General features: G+C 48.3%; 1 protein-coding gene and 1 pseudogene across 1 annotated transcript in view; one reads left to right on the top strand and one right to left on the bottom strand.

The window, feature by feature from the left end:
* Positions 1 to 19,738, bottom strand: part of LOC126537892 (uncharacterized) — a 121,959-nt gene that overhangs the window by 69,549 nt on the left and 32,672 nt on the right. The window lies entirely within an intron of this gene.
* Positions 10,788 to 19,738, top strand: part of LOC129386485 (uncharacterized) — a 45,988-nt pseudogene continuing 37,037 nt past the window's right edge.

Below are 19,738 nucleotides of genomic sequence, written 5' to 3'. Positions count from 1 at the left end.
TGATCCTTGTATCCGAGTGCCTAAAGTCACCCGTTCGCAACTGCGAAATACTCGGCGGATTATCGGATCACATGACGGTTTTGTTGTTCTCAGACGCATCACCAGAGATAACAAGTACCTATTCCCTCACAACTTTCCCTAATTTTAGAGCTGCCGATGACGTTGCCGGTAATAGAATATTTTCAGTATTCGCTCTCTGATGTTATGTAGCTTTACGACTCTGGTGCCAGTACATACTTGTTATGGAATTTCTTTTCTGAACTGAAAGCACGGTGCATTAACCAGTTTATTCCGAGAAAAAAACTAAACGTACTAATAAAAGAAGTCATTGGATCACTAGAGATATACTTCATGTCAAATGGAGACTATGAGGTAAAAGGAAGGTGGCTTCACTAAACCCTGACCCTGAAATAAACTTCGCATTGCTCGTATGAACGGGCAATTGGAGCTCCTCCTAAAGGAATCCAAAGAAAGGTTTTATAACGTAGCACCAACGAAGGTTCTTCGTGAGTCCCCTGGTAAATTTTGGCGTTACATTAATCCGCTATGTGTTATGCACCTCGCTGGCGAAGAACAGAATGGCCTAGAACGTTCTGGAAAATTTCTCTTATTTTTCATCTGTATTCACACATGACAATGGTATTACCGCCTTTTGTTGATGAAAATCTAAGACCACCTAATCTCCATTTAGAAATTGATGAACAAGGTGTTCCGAACCTCTTACTCCATGTTGACATGAAGAAGAGCCCGAGCAGGGATGGCATCCCAAACGAGTTTTCTTACAGGTACGGTGAGCGGGTTTCCAAACATCTGTAAGAAATATTTCAGTCATCTATTTGTAGTGGAAGTTTACCTGGTGCTTGGAAGCGCGCAAAAGTCATACCTGTTCACAAAAGCGGGAAAAAACTTTTATGTTAACAACTACAGGCCAGTTTTCCTCACCAGTACTCAAATTTCTTGGACGCACCCTATCAAATCATCTCCTGCCCTACCTGGATCAGCATAACCTTCTTTACTGTCGTCGACAGGGATTTCGACAGGGATTCTCTACAGTTATCCAACTTTTAGAAATAGTTCACGATCTTGCTGAAACAATAAATTCACGCGGTCAAACCGACATTATATGCCTGGATTTCGCAAAAGCGTTTGATAAGGTGTCGCACCCGAAACTGCTACATTAGTTCAATGCTGTTTTCAAAAATCAAAACCTAACGAAATGATTCTCCTCGTACATTTCTTCTCGTTAATAATAGGTAGATTTTTGCGGTTACCATCCTAGCACTCTACCCGTCGTCTCTGGGATACCACAAGGCAGTGTTCTAGGTCCGCTTTAATTTTTTGTCTTCATGAATTATATACTAAAAATCATTTCTATGCCATTACGACTCTTCGCTGATGATTGCGTGATCTACAGTAAAAAAAAACACATTCAATCCTAGATCATAGTGAATTAAAATCCAGCCTTCCAAAAATAATGAATGGTGTGAGGAATGGAAGACGGAATGAAACCTTAAAACGCGTCTGTTAATGACCAAACCTAGGAAGACAAATATTCTTAATTACAATTGTCAAGTTATATGTCCATACGCTTGAACGGGTGAATCAATATAGACATATAGGAGTAACGTTTACATCAGACCTACGATTGAATACTCATATAGATGGCAGTCTCTAAAGCTTCCAAATCACTGTTGTGCCTGAGACCCACCATGCACATTGCTACTCCCGATGTCAAGAGCCTCACATACAAATCTCTCGTAAGGCCAGTAATAGTGTGCAAGAACAGTATGGAACACTTACACAGCAATCAACTGCCTCACGCACGAAAAAATTCAATGCCTTGCCTAAAGATTTATATTTAATAAATACTGCCACATCTATTCCCCAACCCAGCTGTGCGAACAAGCTCAACTACTAGCCCTTGAAGCAAGAACCAGATAGAGATTGAAATTTCTTCACCTTATTATCCACAACTACATTAAGATAAACAAATCAGAGTATTTCAGAATCAAAACTATCGAAACATCCAGGCATCGCCACAGTAAATTTATTCCATTACCGCTTTTATGAAATTACTGGTTTGTGTTCAAATATTTTCCTCGCACTTGCAAAGATTTTAAAAGTCCCCCAGACTCCACTGTTTCATCTTCCACATTTACCGAATACCTTCATAATATTGAATATATTGTGTTTGCTACTGAGACCGAGCAGTAGGACTGTATTGCCTGTGGGAACTGACGTTTTTTAGCCTTTGTGATGTTCCGTTGTTTAGCCTTCTGCCAAAAGAGTGTACTCACCAACGTCCGTGCGTACATTTATGTTCAGTTGAATATTTGCCAAACTTTGCATTTTTACTGTGTATTATGTTCAAATTCGTCCTCTCCCACTCATGTTATAGTCCGTCTGGGTCGGAGAGTATAAAAAAAAATGACGTACAAGGCATTACACTTTTCGCGTGACAGTGGTAGGGAGTTCGCCAAAGAACGCTTACGCTTTAAAAAGTAAGTGTCTGCTGATGTCCTGGATCGCGGTATAAATTGCCTTTTCAAAGACACAGTGCAAAATGCATTTTGCTTTGAAAATCAACCCTTATCTTTGATAATTTCCGGCGGGAAACGCTTCGCGGTAACCGTCGACGCCGAAGTGCGTCGCTCTGGCTTTTCGCTGTGTGCCAGCCTGCGTGTACAGGCGTACTACGTACCAGCTGGCGGATGCGGTTTCGCCCTTGCTGAGCGACAATCGCTTCCCCTACGTTCTTTATTTATTATTTCTATATACAGATCTAAAGGCTTAGGAACACATGCTGGCCCCATGGTCATGAATGCACTCTTTCTAACGCAGGTTCGTTATTTACCGCACACCTGTAGATACCGTTCTAGAGAACCTACTGGAGTTGCGGTGTCGTGCCCCCCTAAACTTCTTGATTCATGGCGTCGGTTTCTGTATCAAACGGTGTGTGCGTTTTGTATGAATGCTTATGTTACCTCACTCCTGTTGATGCTATCGGGAGACATTGAACTTAACCGCGGACTGACTCTTGACTCTATTGCCAATACATTGTCACGTCTGGAAACAAGCCAAAATACTGCTTTGACAGAGCTCAGTCTCATTCGTTCAGCTCAGTGTAACATAGAGAATCTTGTTGGCCGCCCTTCCAGCCGCGTTGACACGCTGGCTAATAGAGAGCGAGAATCTGCTTCTCATACTGAACCTAATGACGACATTTCCAAACATTTATGTGAAATTAAAGCACTAACGGAAAAATGTGACGACAACGAGAACCGTCTCCATCGATGCAACCTGCTGTGTTTTGGGGTACAAGACGCGAGAGGTGAAACGCGGGCTCAGTCCAAGTCGCACATACTTTCTTTTTGCAAGGAAAAGCTTGATGTTCCACTCCAACGCAACACTATTGAAAGAGCGCATATGGTTGGCAGCTTCTACAGCGGTAAAAATCATTCCATAATTGTTAAGCTTGTGCATTTTAAAGATAAATAGAAAATCCTTGCTGCAGTATCGGAACTTAAGGGTTTATCGTTTTCAATACGGGAAGACTACTCTGCGCGTTTGTGGCAGGCGAGAAGCAAACTTGTAAGCTCAACAGAAAAAGGTTCCCTTGAAAATCCGGTTTGATAGGCTCCTCATTGATAACAAGCAGTTTATCTAAAAAGGCGTCACTTACTCAGTCACTGAATTGAAATCATACCTATTACATGTTCTTGCTTCAGCACGCTCTCTGCCTTCCTTGTCAACGCCCCCGCCCCCCCCAAGTCACTTCACTACGTTATTTCAGCATGTCTTGCATACTAACAAATTTTCCCAGAGCTATCTCCCTAAAAAAGATGTTTGAGACTTCCTCAATGACAGTAGCACTGATATAGCTGTGATAACCGAATCATGGCTTAATGCGCAAATAGATGACGATGAACCTCTGCACGATGAATCACGTTTTACCGCTTACAGGCTTGACAGGAGGGGGGCGCATATCTGATGGTGTCTTGCTATCTATAAAATTTAACTTGCCTTTTTATATACGCACGTTTGATTGTAACGACGAAATTATTTGCGTTAAACTGTCCGATGACTCGATCACACTTACACTAGTAGCCATTTACCGCCCACTTGAATCCAATTCCTCTTTACTCGACGAGCTGCAGTCTGTGTTACTGGTACTGTTTTCTCACTTTCCTCGTGCCGAATACATTCTTTGCAACACTTTAACCTGCGTGTTACTGACTGGGATAATTAACCTGCAGCGTCACGGCTGTATAAGAACTTGCTTGGTCTCATCCAACTGTTAAATTTTACCCAGTCTGTTAACACACCAACTCGCGCTAATACCACACTGGATCTGGTCTTTGTTTCTAAGCCAGATCTATTTCATTCAGTGTCTTGTGTCAATGGTATTAGGTACCACAGGATTGTATTGTTCATCATATCACTTGATGTTCTCGTGCGCCAACCATCCAAAATGTACATTCGCGACTACCGAAACGATAATATACTGGCCTATAATTCAGAACTTGAAAAATTCTGTAAGCATTTTCCTCAGTCGGCCCCAACTAGATCAGTTGACCAAAATTGGTTGCTCTAGAAAACAAAGAATACTAACTTTAACAGACGAGCACGTACCCCTTGTCCGCATTCGAAGTGATTCAAATAAGCCCTGATATGTAAACATGATTAGAAGATTATCGAAACAAAAATCCTCTTTACCGCGCTACCAAAACGTCACCTTGGATAAATAAACGGAAACCATATTTCGCGTGTCTACATGAATATACTAAGCTCGTAAAACGCTCCAAAAAGAAAATTTTTCATAAGGACATGTTCAATCTTGCACGTGTTGACCCCCTAAAGTTTTGGGCTATTCTAAACCCAAAAAGTCGTTCTTCTAACATGTCTTTAATGAATCATTATGGGTCACATGTTCCTCATGGGGAACGCTCAGGTGTAATGAACGGGCATTTCACGTCAGTTTTTACTCGCGGGCCAAATGATGAACCTAAAGTACCGAGATCGGGATTTATTACCCAAATGCCTCATCTCACTGTTACTTCCAACTTCCATTGGTATATTTAATCTAATTACCAAACTGAAACCATTATGTGCTCCCGGAGATGATAATATACCTACCAAAATTGTAAAGGCTACTAATCTATTTTCTAGACGAATCCTATACGTAATATTTACGCATTCTATATCTGAGGCCTCTGTTCCAAAGGACTGGAGCACTGTAAAGGTACCAGAATTCAAGACCGGAAATCAATGTGATACTTCTAACTATCGCTTATTTCACTAAACATTATATCCTGCAAGTTTCTGGAGCACATCATATGTTCACACATAGCACAACACCTCGATGATAACTTGGTTTTTTTTAACCAAAACAGCATTGTTTTCGTCCTGGGTTATCCTGTGAAACGCAGCTTTCTGAATTTACTATGGACCTTAATCCTATCTTAGATTCTTTGTTTCAGACTGACGTCGCCCACATCAATTTCTCGAAAGGGTTTGATCGCGTCGCTCACAAAAAAAAAAAAAAATGACTTGTCAATAAACACGCTGCACTCAGTGTCGACCCATTAACCTTACCGTGGATAAACTGCTTATTAAGAGACCAAGTGCTGTTTACTGTTATAGGAGGTCAGCATTCTTCAACAACAAAAGTAACATTCGGTGTCCCTCAAGGCTCCGTTCTTGTGCCGTTTAATATTCATCATCGACATACCTAAGGGCATTTCATCTACAAACCGTCTATTCGCAGATATCTGCGAGCTTAACCGCCGCATCAAGAACCACCAAGCTCACGTACATCTGCAGAATGACTTCAACCCAATTGAAAACTGGTGCTCAAAGTGGATGATGAAACTTCATGTTTCGAGATGTAAATTTACGCACGTGTCTCGAAAACGCTTTAACTCCACTTATACATACCCGTAGCACTCAACACCGGTATCGCGAGTGCAGGAATATCGGTACATTGGCGTGTTAATTACTACTAAACTAGCCTGGGCAGAACACATAATAAAGGTTGCAGCAGACGCGTGGAGGTCACTGGGATTCGCCAGAAGAAATATATCTTTGTCAGCACCCTCTGTTAAACAACTGGCCTACGAAACACATGTACGCACAAAACTTGAATATGCTGCGTGTATTTGGAACCCCCATCACATTTACCTCATTTACACTATTGAAGCAGTCCAAAACCGCGCCAGCACAATTTATATGGTCTATATATGACTACAAGCACCGCATCAGTGAAATAAAGCACTTCCTCACTCTCTCTTCTCTAGCATACCGACGTCGAGTTGCCCTACTCTGTTTATTTCACAAATTATAATACACATTTCCGCATTTACATGGAACGCTCCTTCTTCCGCCGATCCGCATTTCTCGTCGTCTTTTAAGTTAATTGAGCATTCACCGTGTTCACGGTTCTAGTAACGCCTTCAACAACTGGTTCTTGCCTACTGCTATAGCGGAATGGAATAAACTTCCCGAACTGACGTCCTCGAAAGTGATCACGTAAAAATTAGTGATTTATTATCCACACAACCTATGTAATCCTTGTATTAACTACAGTTCACCTTTGTTTTTGTTCTTTTCAATCATATCTTGCTTCAGTTTTGCTTCTCTGTACCAAGCGTTCTTGAATTGTATTTCGCTCCGCCGTGAGTATAGTGTGTAATGTTCTCTTTCTAGTATGTCTTAGTGATCCTTGTTTGACCATGTGAATCCTCTTGTTTTTTGACTGATTTTTATTCATTCAATGACTCCTCACGTTCTTGTCCACTTTGTATTGCTGACCAAGTTTAGTGTATTCTGTAAATGTACTACCCCCCCCCCCCTTATGTAATACACAGAGCAGAGGCATTTAAGGGAATAATAAATGCCGATGATGATGAATAGTCGCACCTCAATATTGCCCTGAAGAGGTAACGCTTAACACGACAAGACTGAGCTCAAAACGTATTGAAAGGTTACGTGCAGAGCGATTTCTTTTTTGTGGTTGCACTGCATCGTTGGAATAGACAGCGAGCCCCACATTCCTAACTGAACTCAGGTATTCCTCAAACGTGGTTATACGAACGATGTTAACGTTAATTTTATTAAATTACGGGGTTTTGCATGCCAATACCACGACTCGTTTATGAGGCACGCGGTAGTGGCGGATTTTGAAATAATTTGGACCACCGGCGGTTCTTTAACGTGCACCTAGATCTAAGTACATGGGCATTTTGGCATGTCGCCCCAATCGAAATGCGGGTGCCGTGGCCGGGATTCGATCCTCTCCACCTCGTGCTTAGCACTGCAGCACCACAGTCACGAAGCAACCACGGCGGGCAGACCGAACGAGGCTTCTAGTAGGCGCCGCGCGTAAGGTCCCTAGATCAAAACGCGCAACTTTCTCGTGTTGTTGCCTCGTGACGGCTCGCGCTCAGAGTGCCTCTATCTCCGGGACCGGCCCACATTCCCCCGTACTTTTCTTCTAGCAGTATACGTTTGCGTAGAAACTGTGCTAATGTGGTGAATTGGGCGTGTTGGGACATATTTGAAAAGGCGGCAACAAAAACGCGATAACTTCCGTTATCAAGAGGAGTAAAAGAAGTGTGACACGGGAAGTCGTAGAATCGGAACGGACGTCTAGACTTGGGGAGGAATATATTAGCATGGCCTCTATCACGCTTGCAGACAAAGAGCTGTCATACTTACGCATGGCTCGGACCTCTGGCTCTGACCTCTGGCTCGGACAGCAAGTATATATTTTCGTGAACCATTCATAATCATGTTGGAATTTCAGCGCTCGTCCTTGTCATCCTGTCTCCGTCCGTGTCTTTCTTTCGGCGCTGTCCTCTTTTCAAACTGCGGTACGTGGTACGAACTGCACTATCGCTCATGTTTATTATGTTTTAACATATCTTCGCCGGAGTTAAAATGACATCGTCTTTTTACCGTACCGCACGAGACATAGGTATATCTCGCACGTAACACCAAGAATTTAATGTTAAGCTTGAAATGCTTGTAGCTCCCGTTGTCGGCGACCTTCAAGAGACCTCCAGCCAAAATACAGAGCCGGTATGTGGGCACGTAAGACAAGAACGGCGCGAGAACGAAACGAGAACATGGGGGCTTCGTTGCGAGAACAAAACGAGATAATTCGGGTAACCAGTCAAAACTTAAGAAAATGCAGTCTCTGGCCCACAACTCCTTGTACAGGACCGAATTACATACGCTAGTGTACTGCCCAAACAATTTAGACAAAGATTGCTTCCGATTACTTGCTAACGTTTGTTCACAATATCACCTAAATTGTAACTTCTAGTACGCAGAAGTTAATTTGTCATTTCCAATAGCGACGTCCAAAAGGCAGATACAGCGCACCACATACTTGTCATCTCCTGGCGCTGAGACAGGGTTGCCTGTGCTCTTTTCAACGCCAGCAGTCCGTGAGTTCAGCGCCGCGGGTACTGCACCGCCTCGACAGACGGCGCTACGCTGTGTTGCCAGGCCGGCAGCATCCTGCGCGCCGCAGATGCATAACGTCTACGAGTTCCTTACATTCGTATACTGTTGTTAGAAACGCCTCCATTTCCCTCTATGTTTTTCTGCTGCCTGGTTTGGGCCTTTCATTCATATTTAAGCATTCTGATGCTATTGGCGTTAGTATCTCTTCCGAATTTTAAGGTTTCCAAGGAGAACATGGGGAAGGCGGGAGGTGGAAATTCAAGACGATGAGCAAAACGAGGACAAGGTGAAAGCAGGAGCCAACGTTTCGACAACTGGACTTTTCTTGTTTGTGTTTTAAGGTTAGACGTTTATGATCGCTATCCAGGCTATTTTTCCCATGTTCGTGTATAACCATTTCGTCTTGTCGTTCGTAAACGTTCGTAGACATGACTGCCTGTTTCCGCATTGCCACATCACCTCGCTATGACATTTATTCTCCCTGTTAACCGCTATAATGTTCTGTTCAGCTCACAGATCCTGCACTAGAGAACAGTTGTAATTCACATATTCATCTATGTCCTCCATGTGCGCATTCATGTCTCCTACTAAAACCACCTGGTCTGCTTTTTTGAACTCAATAATATGGCTTTATTACAGTAAATTATTTCTGTATCTTTAGGTCTGCTATCCCTATCTGTCCGTAGGTAAGCTTCTCCAAGCCACGCCTTTTTGGCGTCCCCATGCGCTGCTAATCCGTAAATGTTCCTTACGTGTCACTAGTACCCTTTGCCACTTCACGCCTCGCCTAATTAGCATGTCTGAGCCTCCACCTTTCCTTGACCCAGTCCATCTGTTGCACCCCTCGCATTCAAAACTGACAATAACAATCGGCTGCTCCAACTCTCGTAGATGTATTTCGGTCAATACGTATCGACGAATGGCTTCGTAGTTCAGCTGCGTTTTTCCAGCCATTTTTCCTGCCTGCGATCACCCTGCATGTTTATGGCACAAATTTTACTATCTGTATACTTATCCTTCGTGCGTTTCTTTTGAATTCCTGGTGGTCTCGTTCTGCTCCTGGCTTGTGTACCGCTACATTCAATACTTGATCTTCCTTCCTGATTGTCTGGGCCCCGCTTAAGAAAGCTACGGCCCGTGCCGCGAATCGATGTCCAGCCGTTGTTGCTACGCTATCGGTAAATATGTATGACGTCATGCACAAGAGTGCCTACGCAGCCTTTTCGATGCAATACTCGGTTGATGTGAATGACTGCAAGCGCTACCCTTTCAAGTGCGTATCCCTGCCTTTTATCTCTGGCCCCTCGCACATTGCCATTTGCACCTCCTTTGAAACATTCCGCAGATCGGTAACCTCTTTGGCTATTTTCTTCGCAGCCCCTCTCCCTCGTCCTTGCAGTAAATCAATCACTCCGTCCATTATTACCACTAGGTGTCTCTTCCCCCTAACATTGTCCCCCACGTGTTCCCTAGACTTCGCTATCACTTTCCTAATAGGCTTTCCCGGAAACGCGCTAACCTGGACTCGCTCGCCTGCGTCGATTCTTTCTATTATTACCGGTTGTCTTTGCATCTCATCGCCAAAAGCAGTACCTGAGGCCGCGGTACGCTCCACTCTTGTCTTATCCTCACCCTTCGCTTTATCTTCTTTCGCGGCCGGCCCGTCAGTGGTAACTCCTTCCTCCTTCGTCGTCATCACTGACGTGTCCGTCACTGCTTATCCAGCTTAGTGGTTTCAGTTTCCTTGAATGTTTTCACTTTGCAGCCAGCCCCGTTCGGCGTGCTCGCGCTGAAGCATTCACCACTGCTGAATGGTGGCTATCCGCTTCATTTCTACGTTGGCTAGCCTATCTTATACCGCCTACACCTGCTTCTGCTCGCTCATGAGTTCCTTTTCCAACCCGCTTAGCTGGCTTATCCTTCTGCTCTAGACGGTCTAGTCATGACCATAACACAAGCATCCTACAGATAAAATGTGCCCCGTTATCTTTGCGTACCAACTAAAACCTTGTTCTCTCCAACGCGTAGGAACGCTAGCACGCAGAACAACGCACCTGTGGCTTCCTCCTAATACCGACTATCATCTTGTACTAACAAGGCGTAGTTCAATATTAAACCCTTATTTTAGACTGTTGTGTACTGATAGCGCGTGTCACGCTGACACCGCATTCTCATGAGTATCGCTTATCAGCCACGCAAGCAGCAGTCGGCAGATCACATGTTCCTCACCCTCTACAAGGCACTGCATCATTAACGTTCTCTATTCCACCCTGGCGTCCGGCTTATCCAGACCAGTTGGCGACAAGGAAGCGACGGCCATGGCCGTCGCCAGGTTCGGCGAGTATTGTTTCGGCACGAACGCGTCATGGGACGAATACGTCGAGAGGCTGGAAATGGTCTACGAGGCGAACAACATAGCGAAAGAAGAGCCGTCCTGCTGAGTTGTTGCGGCGAACAAGTGTACGGGCTCATCGTAACTCTGGGGAAGCCAGCAAGACCGACAGCAGCAACCTACGACGAAATTAAGACGGTGGTTCGCAAGCACCTGCATCCAAGGCATTCAGAGCTGTACGCAAGGTTTTTGTGCTACAAGAGAAACCAGGCTGCCTAGGAATCGGTTACGGACTACGTCACGGCGCTTCGGAAGCTAGCCGAAGACTGCGGTTTTGGCGACGAGCAGCTCCCGTTGGACATCATGATGCGAGATCGTTTCGTATGCGGCCTCCCGAACGAAGCAGTTCAAGGTTGCGTACGACATGGCCGCGACCGCAGAAGCGGCAGCCAAGCAACAGCGAGACATCCGCATGCAAGGCCGAGACGAGACAAAGGACTGCCACGGCATGATACAAGGAACCCGCACGAAGCAAGACGCCACGGCAGAGGGCTCCAGCTGCTACCGTTGCAACGGTAAGCATGCTCCACATTTATGCAGCTTTAAAAAAGCGGCACGCTTCAGCGGCACACGAAATAGCGGCACGCGAAATACCTAAACGATGGAAAGACTCACCTGCGTACCAAGATAATCTGAAAATATAGGGAAAGCGGAATGCAGCAATAATGAAACAAGAGCACATTGGACCCACAATGAATATGACATGGTGCGGGGAATTTGGAAAGGAGTAATGATGCCAGTGCTAAGATTCGTAAATGCCATTCTGTGCTTGAAATCTGATAACTTCTCGAGGTTGGAAGTTAAAGGATCGGCAGGCGTATTAGACTTGAAAACCCACGGTAAAGTTACGAATAGCGCAGGGTCACGTAGATTGGGCCTCTTTTGAAGCTAGAGAACCCCAGAGCAAGTTTAGTTAAAAGGAAGACGAAGGAACTTGGATCAAAATAAATGGGTGGCTAAAGTGCACAAGTGTCTGTACCCAAAAAGCGTGGACCCGGATTGGAAAAAGAGGCCACGAGAGTTGGCAACCAAGCACAGGGTAATTGAAAGTGTAAATAGCCAACATGTAGTCGTAATGAAGAAAGTGGAAGAAACAGACAGAGAATTGGGCGCAGACTGGAAACAAAAAACACCATGGACATTGACATCTACAAGAGTTTGAAGAAAAAATTTAGCAGGGGAAAACTGTACGATAACAGAAAAGGCAATGCGGTGCTGTTTTAGGCTCGAGCTGGTTGCCTAAAGACAAAAACATACGGCGGCAAATATTCGCGACAAGATGAGACATGCGCACGCTGCAGGAAACATCCGGAGACCACTTAGAACTTCCTAATGGAATGCCAAGGCATTCACTCTGTGAGGCCCGGAGGTAACGTACACCTTCCAGAAGCACTTGGATTTAAATTGGACGGAACCATCAACCGGTCAGCAGTCGAGATAAGCAAGAGACGTTTAGAGTATTGGTGGATGCGACAGGATCTGTAACAGGCATCAGTAGCGATACGAGGTAGATAGACAAGTCTCGAGTGCAAAAAAGTAAAAGAATATAGAAATATTGTAAGGAAGATAACGAACGTGCGAACTGGGTCAGCAGCATCGGCAGCATCAAGCGCGCTGCAGAAGCTCGAGCTCGGGAGCTGCTCGGTGCATCGTAGAACCGGCGGTCGCTACGAACCCTAAAATATGGCTGTGGCTTAGCTAAGGTTAAGCCCAGGATGCGAAGCATACTAGCCTTTATTTTAGTTGTTGAACCACTGTTTAGCCTGGTGAACTGCTGTTGCTTGGCTATATTTGGTTCGGCTAGACGAAGAAACAACTCATGCGTTACTCTGCTTCGCCTTCAAGAGTGGAACGCGACAGCGTTCCCGTCGACCCGCCAAGGGGTGTAAGACAATGGGCTACGGCGCAGCGACTACGCGCCCCGCATTGGACGCGGTGAGCGTCGAGCAACGCAGCGTTCGGCGCGGCAACGAAATGTGTGCCTGAGCAAGCGACGCACGCCTGAGCCTTAGAAACAGCTCGTTTCTAAGGCAACACCGCATTCACTAGAGGCGCTTCCCTAGAGACACTAGAAGCATCGTACTCGTGGCTCAGTGGTAGCGTCTCCGTCTCACACTCCGGAGACCCCGGTTCGATTCCCACCCAGCCCATCTTGCAAGAGTTGAGCCCAAGCCACCTAGAAACAAGCGCAGCTGCTTATATTGGCCTCGAGCTCCTCCACTGGAAAAGCTGGCGCCACTGTCGGCGTGACGTGCTAGGAGGGATCACGTGGACATAGCGGCCGTGTCGGCTGCTTCGGGTGCGCAGCGAGCTGAAAACGAGTTTAAATTCCCTCGTACGCTGCGGTCCTCATTTAGTGGCGAAATTTTCCCGCTTCGAGTGTCTCCTTTACAACGCTTGAAAGCACTACAATAGGTAGTGGCTGCCTTTGAAGGCGCGCAACATGGTAGGCTACTGCTCGGTGCCGCAGGGCCGGACGCACGTAACGGAGGCCGGTGTCAGCCTTATTCACACGTAGCCCCAGGACAAGAAGCTGCGTAATGCTTGGCTCGCGAAACATAAAACCGGCAAACAGTCATCGACTACAACTAGGGTATGCAGCAAGCACAGACGCGAGGAAGATTTCTGCTACGGCGCCCGGTCTGCGATGTTCTGAAAACGCGCATTGAGACGCTCGCCCGAGTCCGCTGCCCGACTAATGTCGTGACGGTTTGGTCTATGAACTTGTCGATGCTATAGATACTGGCAAGTTCAGTGGAGTGGAAAGGCAGCGGTAAGAAGCACATTTAAAGAAAGCATGGCATATGGTCATGTTTGTGTTATGAATTAATGCGCTAAATTACAAAAAGAGGAGCAGCGGGAAATTGCACGCTGAGAACACCGATAAACATACAATGCGACGCAACTCGAGAAATAGTATTGAAAGGTCAAAGAATTTAGAAGAAAAAAAAAAAGATTGAATCGTCGCGACGGCACATCACAGTCACCGTAGGCGTCGAAGTCTCTACAATGAAATTATTTTTGAACAGCTGTCATAGCGCCCACGCAACAATGGTTGCTTGTATACTGTCAAATGCTCATATTCTGCGGCCTAAAGCTCATGGCACGGTGCGAAAACGCGCGCGCGATGAAAACGAAACAGTGCGCGGACAAGCATGCAGACGCGCAGTCGGTCGCTGCGAATCTGCGCGATCGCTGCATTGAGGCTTCGTTCTATTACACTCCTTTTAGTTATACAAACACTATAAGAACATATTTCACATAGTTTGCTCTCAGCGTTTACCTACTTTTCACGCAAGAAGCCGGTTCGGGAGACTCCATCGCGGCGACCGCGCGCAGTGGCGTTCACTGTACGTATTCGGTAAAGAGATAGCGTCTGTAAGCGATTGTGTGCTTTCAGTTTGTCCAAGATTATTATTTAGACAGTAGTAAACTTCTCTCGTTTCGAAAGTACTTACAGAAATGTCCGGGAGAGCTCGCGCGTGGTATTTTCTTAGCGCTGACAGCAAAACCTATGAGGAGCGCGCCACGTGATCCCTCATAATACGCCAGCGAGGCGCTTCCGATAGATGGCGACTCCGTAACTCCTCGCCGCCAATACCGCCGCGACGCCGCGAGCGACGGCGCGAGTTGGAGCCCCGTTTCTCCTCTGTCGTGACGTCATGGTGTCACGTGGTCAGCCTTGAAGGCGACGCCGCGAGCGACGGCGCGAGTTGGAGCCCCGTTTCTCCTCTGTCGTGACGTCACGGTGTCACGTGGTATTGAAGGCGACACCGCCGCGCCTGAGGAGCTGGGTTGAGCTCTAGTAATATGCTTCGCATAATAAATCTCCTTTACAAGTGGTAGAGCCGTGCTGGGTAACGTTCCACTCTACCATCCTGGAACTCCGTTCTCGGACGCTACCCTCTGCCATGCCGGACGCCGACCAGCAGACTCTTCCACCGCCACCCGTCCCTTGCCCTAGTACCGTTCACCGACGCGAGCCTCCCATCTTCAGCGGAAACGACGACAACGACGTTGAAGAGTGGCTGTCGTCCTACGAGCGGGGTGAGCGTTCATAACAAATGGAATGACTCAGATAAACTGGCTTACGTATCATTCTATCTCGCGGGCGTGGCCAGTCTCTGGTTCAGAAATCATGAGAGGGATATCCGAACGTGGTCGGTATTCAAGACTTCGATTACCGAAGTGTTTGACCGACCCGCCGTCAGGAAACTCCGAGCCGAGCAGCGCTTGCGTACACGCGCACAGGACACGGGTGAGACATTTACCAGCTATATAGAAGACGTTCTAGATTTGTGCAGGCGCGTGAACGCTGCCATGACGGAAGCGGAAAAGATCAAGCACGTCATGAAGGGAATCGATGATGACGCGTTCCAGATGCTTCTGGCCAAGGACCCACGCACTGTTGGCGACGTCATCAGCTTGTGCCAGAGCTATGATGAGTTGCGTAAGCAGCGAGCTCTGACAAGGCGACATCCCACACCAAATGCGACGTCACTCTGCAGCCTGACCACCGGCCCAGAACAAGCCTCCCTGATAACCCAAATCAAGGATTTCGTCCGCAAAGAAGTTGCACGACAGCTATCTCTGGTGTCCGTTACTCAGGAGTCTGCGAGCACTTTGCCGTGTCATCTCCGTAACGTGATCCATGAAGAGGTCGCGGAAGCGTTGCCGGCTGTTCACCAGCAAGATGTCGGTTGCTGCAATGGCCCCTAGCACTGTGCCCGTGCGTCGCTTCCAGCAGCCTGTGCACCGCCCTCCCCCTCCCGCCCCCTGGACCACCACTGCCGTCACTAACCCGTGGCGTACGCCGGACAATCGCCCTATATGCTTCGCCTGTAGGTATCCCGGTCATGTCGCAAGGTTCTGCCGCCGCCGATCGCAGGCGTTCGATGGCGATCGCCGCGCGCTCTATGTGCCGCCTGATCCACCTGCGCCTTACGGATCCTTCGACCCATCACCAGCTCGCTCCTAGACTGATCGCCGTCCTCGCCTCAAACGCCTCCGGTCACCCTCCCCACGTCGCCGATCGCTTTCCCCTATGCGTCGACGGCCCGTCTCTAACGAAGAGGGAAACTAGACGACGCAGTTCCTGAGGCAAGAACTGCGCAAGTGTCGACATGCCGAAGCCCTCCTCCTTTACCTGCTAATGCCATTGATGTGTTTATAGAAGATGTCGCTACAGTCGCCCTCGTCGATACCGGTGCCGCTATTTCAGTTATGGATGCAAGATTTCGCCGTTCGCTTCGTAAAGTGACGACGTCTCTGTCTGGATTGTCGCTCCGAATGGCGAGTGCTCAACCCATTCGCCCTACCGTTGCTTGTACTGCCCGTGTGACCATACAGGACGTTTTGTACACGATTGAATTCATAGTTCTTTCATCGTGCTCCCACGCCGTTATTCTAGGATGGGATTTTCTCTCACGCAACAATGCCATCATCAATTGTGCTCGGGCTGAGATTGAACTTTTCCACCTTGGTGACCTGGCCTCCGTCGATGCTCATCCTGCCGCTAAAATTGTCGTGAAAGAAGACACCTGTATTCCTCCGCGCTCTTCAGCATTCGTACCAGTCTTCTGTAGTATCATATCCGACGGGACGGTCTTCTTCATGCCCTCTCATCACTTTGTTACCCGAAAAGCGCTTCCTTTGCCCTTTGCAGCTCTTGACCTTGCCGCCGGTGTCAGCACGATGCCCATTTACAATCATCTTTCATCGCCGCTCTCACTGCTCCGCCGCGAATGCCTTGGTTACGTCGAGTCGGTCGATTCAACACGAATTGTTTCCGTCCTCGACGAAGCGCCTGCTACTGCCGTCCATGAACTGAGTGCCCTCTCCGTACCCGACTCAACATGCACTGGTGTGTTCAGCCCATTCATCGCTGAAGATCTGCCGCATTCGCAGCGATCTCAACTTCTCGCACTCCTTCAGCACTTCCGCCGTTCTACGTTGCGCAACCATCTCTTGGCCGCGCATCGACGGTCGAGCATTACATCGACACTGGCTCTCACTCACCGCTGCGACAAAGACCATATCGCGTGTCTGCTACGGAACGTCGCGTCATTGCAGACCAGGTCGATGACATGCGCCGTCGAGGCGTCATTCAACCTTCGCAAAGCCCATGGGCCCCTCCCGTCGTCCTCGTCCCAAAAAAAGACGGTTCCATCCGCTTCTGTGTTCATTTTCGACGCTTGAACAAGATCCCGCTGAAGGACGTCTACCCATTACCACGCATCGATGATGCTCTGGACTGTTTACAGGGAGCCGAGTTCTTTTCTTCGCTGGATTTGCGGTCAGGCTACTGGCAGGTTCCGATGGCAGAGGCCGATCGCCCGAAAACTGCCTTTGTTACACCAGACGGCTTGTATGAATTCACCGTCATGCCTTTCGGACTTTGCAACGCTCCTGCTACGTTCGAAAGGATGATGGATAATGTTCTACGTGGCCTCAAATGGAAAATCTGTCTTTGCTATCTTGACGATATTGTGGTGTTCGCCCCTGATTTCGCAACGCATCTGCTCCGTCTCCAGCACGTACTCACTTGCTTGACCAACGCCGGGTTGCAATTTAACCTAAAGAAGTGTAGATTTGCTGTTCATCAGCTCACAATTTTAGGCCATGTCGTGTCAAAGGAGGGCATTCGCCCGGATCCTGAGTAGCTACGTGCTGTTACTGCGTTCTCAAAACCTACCACTATGAAAGAGCTACGCAGTTTTATCGGCCTCTCCTCTTACTTCCGACGATTCGTTCGAAACTTTGCGTCAATTATATCGCCTCTCACGCAGATCCTTGGTGGCGCTAGAGATCTCTCATCATGGTCTCCAGAGTGTGACGACGCATTCGCAACCTTGCGCCGTCTTCTCACGACGCCACCCATTCTTCGCCATTTTGACCCTCAAGCGCCAACCGAAATCTATACCGATGCAAGCGGTGTAGGCCTTGGTTCTGTGTTGGCACAGCGTCCACCTGGCCACACAGAATACGTCGTCGCATACGCGAGTCGCACGTTAACCAAGGCGGAAACCAATTACAGCGTAAAGGAGTGTTTGGCCATTGTGTGGGCGTTTGGCAAGTTTCGCCCATATTTATACGGCCGATTGTTTGACGTAGTGACCGACCACCACGCACTATGTTGGCTGTCGACGCTCAAAGATCCATCCGGCCGCCTTGCCCGCTGGGCATTGCGAATCCAAGAATATGACATCCGCGTGGTTTACCGTTCCGGGCGAAAGCACTCCGATGCTGACGCGCTATCCCGATCGCCGCTTCCCCCGAAGGCCCGTGACGACTCCGCCTGCGAGTGTACATTATCCTCTCTGGACCTTGACACTATCGCTGCTGCACAGCGTAATGATCCCTGGACTGCATCTCTGCTCGACCTTCTCTTGGATACGTCGAAAGTTCCAGCGTCACGTACGCTTCGGCGCGAAGTTCCTCATTTTGCGATTCGAGACCAGCTACTATATCGACGCAACTATGCCCCAGGGGGACGCACCTGGTTACTCGTCATTCCGACAACCTTGCGATCAGAGCTCGGCTCCTCGTTCCACGTCGACCCTCAGTGTGGCCACACGGGAGTCTTCAAAACCTACGAAAGACTTCGACACCGCTATTACTGGCGGGGAATGTACAATTTTGTTCGAACGTTCGTCCGCTCTTGTCGTGAGTGCCAACGCCGTAAAGCACCACCACACAACTCCGCCGGTGAACTCCAGCCTCTGCAATGCCCATCCCGACCCTTTGATCGCGTGGGCATAGATCTCTACGGGCCACTTCCGTTGACTCCTACCGGCAACAGGTGGATAATCGTTGCGGTAGACCACTTAACCCGTTATGCGCAGACCGCTGCTCTACCAAATGCTACAGCGCAAGAGGTCGCCAATTTCATACTTCACCGTTTTCTCCTTCGTCATGGAGGTCCACGTGAACTTTTAAGCGACAGAGGCCGCGCCTTCTTATCTGAAGTCGTCGAACAACTGCTTGCTGAATGCGCTATTGTTCATCGTAAATGCACTGCTTATCACCCACAGACTAGAGGCTCGTTTATAGTCCGACGTTATCGGCGCGTGGGCGAGCGTCGCTCGCCGTCAGTCACGCTATGTCAGTTGCGCTGCGCCAGCCGAGATTCCATTTCCTCTATACTTCAGCGCGTGCGCCGTTGGCTGCTATCTTCAGAGCATGCGCAGATCGTTCGCCAAGTCGCGCGCCGTCCGCAAAAGGCGTCTGCGGAGTTGTGTTGGCGCCTTTTTCTTCGCGCGCAATGCATTGTGGTGCGAGAGTTCCGCCGACTCCGACGCGCGAATGGCTCAGGAGCCATGTCAGCGCCGGGCCCGTCGGGGCGCGTCGGAAGCCGCCGGTTACGTTGGCTCCGCCGGTGCGCCCGACTATCGAGGGGTCGTTTTCGCCGACGTGACGTAGCGTGCGCGCGCGCGTGCGTTACGTCGGACTATAAACGGCCCTTAACGGTACCACGGAACGCTTTAATCTAAGTCTTGGTGACATGCTCGCCATGTATGTTTCACCTGATCACTCTAATTGGGACCTCGTTCTTCCGTTTGTCACCTATGCCTACAACACCGCGACTCAGGCCACTACCGGATTCTCACCCTTTTACCTTCTTTACGGCCGTCATCCTTCGCACACAATCAACACCATTCTACCCTACCGGCCAGACCCATCCGAATGCCTGCCGATCTCGGAAGCCGCCAGACACGCCGAGGAATGTCGCCAGCTGGCCCGCCGAATCACCTCGGACGACCAGAACTGTCAAAAAGCCGTTCACGATGCCCAGAACTCGACTCCCACTTTTCTTCCGGGCGCTCTCGTCTGGTTGTTAGTGCCACACCGCACGCCTGGGCTCGCTTCAAAACTCCT

The sequence above is a fragment of the Dermacentor andersoni genome, chromosome 4 (assembly GCF_023375885.2).
Source record: "Dermacentor andersoni chromosome 4, qqDerAnde1_hic_scaffold, whole genome shotgun sequence".
In the NCBI taxonomy this organism is placed as follows: Eukaryota; Metazoa; Arthropoda; class Arachnida; order Ixodida; family Ixodidae; genus Dermacentor; species Dermacentor andersoni.
Note: the sequence above shows the minus strand (reverse complement) of the source record. Positions and strands in the feature narration are given on the sequence as shown.